This window comes from Chiloscyllium punctatum, chromosome 16 (genome assembly GCF_047496795.1).
Source record: "Chiloscyllium punctatum isolate Juve2018m chromosome 16, sChiPun1.3, whole genome shotgun sequence".
Classification (NCBI taxonomy): Eukaryota; Metazoa; Chordata; class Chondrichthyes; order Orectolobiformes; family Hemiscylliidae; genus Chiloscyllium; species Chiloscyllium punctatum.
This window is the reverse complement of record NC_092754.1, coordinates 11,594,126-11,600,154: the sequence shown is the minus strand read 5'-3', so window position 1 is coordinate 11,600,154 and position 6,029 is coordinate 11,594,126.

The following is a 6,029-nucleotide window of genomic DNA, read 5'->3' as shown; positions in this document are numbered from 1 at the left end:
TGCCTGCGACTCCCCAACTTAAGTGGAGTCAATGCTCAAGCACAATTCTAGCCAGAAACACAATTTTTCAGTCAGTAAAACCAGAACCGAAGCTTATATCATCGAAGCTAGTAACTTCACATGCCTGTTTCAACGTGTGTGGGAGTGAAACCATCCCATTAGACTGACCAAAGGCTCGGCATGTAAAAAAAAGCAAAATATGAGAGAATTCTAAATTCCTTCTGGAATACTTTATAGTACAACAAAAACATTCGACAAATAAAATCCCAAACCTCCCTGAGCTGCAAGCAGCAGCAAGTTAAATGAAGTTAAAAACTTTTCAGAAAGTTTGTCAGAGCGAAGACTGATTATTTCCAAACTCCTACAAATGATGCTTGATATGATTTATCGCAGATTGCAAGATGTTTGTTTCTCTTTGAAATGCAAATAAAGGCATGTTTTGTAACTCGGGCTAATGCACTTTCTCAATGTTTCGCGGACCTCAGGTCGAAAACAAACCTGTTGGATAATGAATATGAATAAACCAATTAGACAATGAAGCAGCATCCCAAGCCCAAAGCTACGCCGTCTCACCACCTCACCACCCCCCAACCCCCACCCAAAAACTTCCATTTGCAGACTATTTTTATGCTTGAAACTTTTGATTAAGACTAATTCAGATGGGGGTATTGTGTGGGGAGGGGCGGTGAGTGAACCAGCTGGAAGAAAATGGATCAGCTTGACATTGCCTGTGTATTCTCCGGCTTTTTTGAAGTTTCGATGTAAATTGAGTCCTTTTATTTGTCCCTTGCAAATTCTGTTTATTATTTGTCCCCTTTTTTGCCTCAGCAACAGGAACTCGCTTTATCAGTGTTGGAGCCGAGTTTTGAGGGGCAGAAGTATTTTTTAGCCCCAGTGTCTGGAATCATTTCGCAAAGGCTAACTAACTTAAACGGCGCTATCTAACTGAACACAAAGTCTAAAATATATAACATTGAGTTGGGTGTCCGATACGCTGCTCTGAATCTCTATGTCTCCCTTGAGGCTTAATCAATTCCATTCAAGCCACGCGTCAGGCACACGCTAAAAACAAGCCCGACCCCAGATACCAGCCGAATAGATACACGTCCAATAATCTCAAAAGTAAAACCGCGTTTTAATTAAAACGAGTCTAAAAGGAACATAAACACTTGCCGCGTTTGCGCAACAGATGCACAAAATAGCTTCATTTTGGACATAACATTTCTATAACTTCCCAGTCACCTGTAACATCAAAAGTTTCAGTGTCGGTAAAAAAAATGTTATGGCTTAACCTATTCGCCAGGAATTTTATTTTATTTTAGTTTAATTCCAGCTAAGATGCACAATTCTCCCTGTATTTTAATACACAGGGTGTTCGCCCTCCTGCGCCCCCATATATTTTTTTGGTTAAAACATTATCTGCATATTCATTAAAAAGTTATAGCTGCTGCATGGTTCAGAATCCATATAATTCAACTGAGATTTTTAGATTGTAACCTTTTAGAATTGAACGACCTCTCTCTTGGCAAGGATGCTCCGATAGCTACAATTTTTAAGTTTTCAAATGTTTCGCGTGTTGTTGCATTATTAAAATTGCATCCCAATCTGTCCCTGAATTTTAAATAAAAGCCCGCGTTCGTTTTGGCTTGGGAAGCTGTCTTAAATTAAACATCTGTCCTTGGATAACACTCCATCGTGCCCCCACATTCCACCCCCCCAACCCAGGACCACCTCAGATAAACAGATTTTCCGTTTAAAGCGGTGTTAACTGCAAATAATCACGTGATATCGAAGTTTTTATAAAGAGGTTTCCAACGAGCAACTCAAACTGTAGCCAGCAGTGAGTCAGAGAGCGGGTAGCTCGACATCACCCTTGGATAAACTGCAAACGGGCTTTTTGTCACTCCTTCACTGTTTCCTAATGATTAAAATGAAATGCTTGTTCTTCGATTCCCTAACATAGAGTCACAGAGATGTACAGCATGGAAATAGCAGTCCATTTCCCATCGTTTGCCCAGTAGAAGTCACTGGTCTGCAATATCGCGGGCCGATTTCAGCCGAAAATGTGTGTCTGAGTTCGCTACATTCTTGTACATTTCTCTCAGTTTTTTTTCCCCCTTTCAATCGCTCGGTTGGGTCTCCGTGGGACTAATTGACTTGAATGGAAGGCATGCATTCGGCACGCGTCAACTGCAGCTCAAACAGACTGGAGAACCTGGGGCCGGGAGCTCAACCAGCGAACAGACGGTCTGAAGAAGAATGTCCAATAAAAATCTGAAGACAAAAATAAAATGTTTGTAACCTGTTTAGCAGATGCTGCGAAAGGTGTCAATTATATTCCAATCAAATGGTCATTCTCTTTCAGGAAACCCACATCGACCACGTATGGAAGAAAAGTTTTTAAAAATTACATGTAATTTCAAGCAGAGAAACTGGTCGTTCACCCAAACTGGTGTTTCCATTTCTTTTCCTAGCTGTTTCTGTCTAATCCGATCTGCATAACCTTCCAATCCCTTCTCCTTCAACTGTCAACCAGCTTCCTCTTAATAGTAAAGATTGAAATAGTTAATATGGAATAGGAGTAGTCTATTCGGCCCCTCGAGCCTGCTCCACCATTCAATAGAATCATGGCTGATCCGACGTTCCTCAAGCCTACTCTCCTGCGTTTTCCCCATAACGCTGCCAATCAAGACTATCTCAGCCTCTTTAATTATTTACCTTTTCTCTCTTTTTTCAGACTGCCCCCACAGCTTTCTGTGGCAAGCAGTTTCAAAGACTCAGAGCCCTCTGACAGAAGAAATTCCTCCTCATCTTGATCATGAACTTAGCGCCTCTTTATTCTGATCTATTGTGTACTACTTGATTAAAAGTGGGTATTAGGATCTTGATCTGTCCTATTGCAATCCTATAAATAAATTTTAAGCCATTGAACTTTATTTTATTTGTTCAGTTTACGACTAACTCCGCTTTGGATTTTTGTTCTGTCCTTTCCCGTGCCAAATCTCCTTTCTTTATGATCTGCACGATGACTGTGTGGAACAAGCACTGACTCTCCACACTTCTACTCGTTATTGTTATTTGGGGAGTGAAAATCTTTGTTGTTTTCTAGGTCACCCCAAATCCACCCCTCCCCCACAATCTACATCTTTCGATGGTACCACCTTGAATAGTCATCCAGCATCAAAAGAGAGGCGTCCCGAAGCTCAAACACACGCTATTGTGGTGAATGATGAGTCTCCAAGTTCACACTGATAACGCAATTGCTATTCCCTTATTCCATATTTCATTCAGTCTCAACATTCAAACGCCTCAACTCCTCAAACAGGCTTACAGTTCTCACCATAAAAGCCTTATTGTGGACGCTGGGGACGTGTAAAGTCACGAGATACTGAGAAACGTTCACAATTTGTAAAATGGATATTGAATTCGGGGTTAATTAAATTAGATCTTAATTCTAAGCGCAAATACGATGTTTGAAATCCAGAGAAACACAACCAATGGCTGATTTTGTATATTTTACTTTCCTTACGACCTCATAACCGCAAAAATATCTGTCCGACTGGCAGTTTGGCGTTGGGGGTTCAGTGCATTCTTTAGCACCGCGCCTTAATCAGACTCATTGTAGCACTCATTGAGATGAATAGATGCCACGCGCCTGCCACGAGCCCTCAAACAGCCCGGTCAGACAGCTCGGTCCAGGAACAAATCAGACCAGTCAGAACAGAGCGCAGCCCCTCACTCTCGGAAAACCCCTTGATTCCCATTTCACCTCGAGAGGCTGTTGTCTTTCAAGCAATTTTGGCGTCAGGGTCCCATATGCTCTGATATTTGAGGAACAATTAGACTGCCCCCATTCGGCCCTCAAAGAGTGCGCCTCTGTTAATGTCAGTGCAGTGGTCACACAACAACTGTGAACAAAGGTAAGGGGTTCCTCCAAGCAGGCTACCATTCTTTATCTTTCGAAGTTAGCTCCTAATTTTAAAAAGTTGAATTGGTCAACGTTGTGGTTACTTTATGATGTAGTACTTTGAGTGATTGCGAAATGTATTTTAAAGAGACATTGGAATTTTAAAGCGGCGGGTTACACATGTGCATCAAGGCACTAGTGTACATTGCGTTTTTCCAATTGTACCCTCTCCAATAGCATTGAAATCCTGCCATTTAATACTGCCAGACTAATTGTAACATAAATCCACATTAGTATAATTCTAGTTTTATTACGGGGTGTATTCCATATGAATCTTAGAATTTATGCCAAATTTATGTGGTAGAGCACCCCGGAGTCATAGAGTTCTGTAACAGTAATCATTTAATGGGTGTGATAAATGTCCTCATAGAAGATAGTGTCGGATATCTAGTGAAGTTTATCCTGCGGTTGGCAGCTAGAGCATTGAATAATTTGAGTAAAATACATGACCGTAATCATGCACTTCAGTCCACTCTACCCATATAACCCACTATACCCATATAACATATGGTCAGTTTTAATGACTTAATTCGAATGCTTGTTAGACTTAAGAAGTGACTTGGTTGTATAAGGAATTATCAATATTGTGTATTGTTTCATGTACTTGCGCTCTTATGCAAGCCCGGAATACTCAATAGCATGAATCTATATTTTACTCTCTATTCTTTTTCCAATTATTCACCTTGATCAGGTTTTAAATCAGTGAGGTGGTTTCGATTCAGTGATGCCCAAAAGTTTGATACAAATGCCACACCTGAAGCCCTCCAGGTAAGGACTAGCTGAAATAGGTGAGTGGAACTTTACAGAAAAGTACCGAATATAAAATACTACCCGACAGAACTGCGGGTGCTTTAAATCAGAAACAAAAACAGAAATTGCTGGAAAAGCTCAGCAGCTCTGGCAGCATCAATGGAGAAAAATCAGAGTTAATGTTTCGGGTGGAGAGGAGAACGTGAGGATTGCAGATGCTGGAGATCAGAGTTAACAGGTTTGGCGCTGGAAAAACACAGCAGGTCAGGCAACATGAGGAGCAGGAGAGTCCTTCCGGCCATCACGGATGTGGGGTGGAGGGACGGTTAAGGGGGCTGAGAGATAAATAGGAGGGGGGTGGGGTGGGCTGGGGGTAAGGTAGCTTGGAAGAGATAGGTAGTATGGAGGGCAAGGGACACAGTAGATGAGGTGTTTGGTTATGCAGGAAAATCTCTGCCAGATGTGGAAGGATCCTTTGGGGCCTTGGGTGGACGTGAGGGGGGAGGTGTGGGCGCAGGTTTTACACCACTTGTGGTGACAAGGGAAGGTGCCTGGAGTGGAGGATGGGTTGATGGGGGCTTGGACATAACGAGGGAGTAGGTGATAGAATCGTCCCTGCTGAATGCTGATAGGCGTGGGGAGGGAAAATATCTCTGTGGTGGTGGGATTTGACTGTCGGTGGCGGAAATGGCGATTGATGATGTTGTATCCAGAGATTGGTCGGGTGGAAGGTGAGGACTGGCCTCGTTGCTGTTGGAAGGGTGGGGTTCACTGGCTGGGGTGCAGGAAGTGGAGGAGATGCGCTGGAGGGCATTGTCGACCAAGTGGGAGGGGAAACTGAGGTCTTTGAAGTAGGAAACCATCTGGGATGTTCTGGAGTGGAATTGCTCCCATTGGTACCTATCCCTTCCAAGCTACTTCCCCCAGCCTCATCCTTTCCTATTTATCTTTCAGCCCTCTTGCCACCTCCACCCCCCCCCCCCCCCCCCCCCCGACACACAACCAGCCCAGGGCTATTGCCTGAAACGTTGACTCTCCTGCCCTAGGCTGCTGCCTGACCGGCTGTGCTTTCCCAGTGCCACACGTTTTGACTCTGACCCTTCCTCAGAATTCAGTTGAGTTGAGGCCAGCCAGCAACGTCCACATCCCACGCATGGATGTGAAGCCGTGTACTCTCCGAAATAAAAACAGCAAGTGCTGAAAAATTCCAGCAGCTCTGGCAGCATCTGCGGAGAGAGAAACAAAGTTGATGTTTCACATGACATTTTTTGAGAACAGTCTCGGTGATTTTTAGGTGTGAAATCTCATGTGC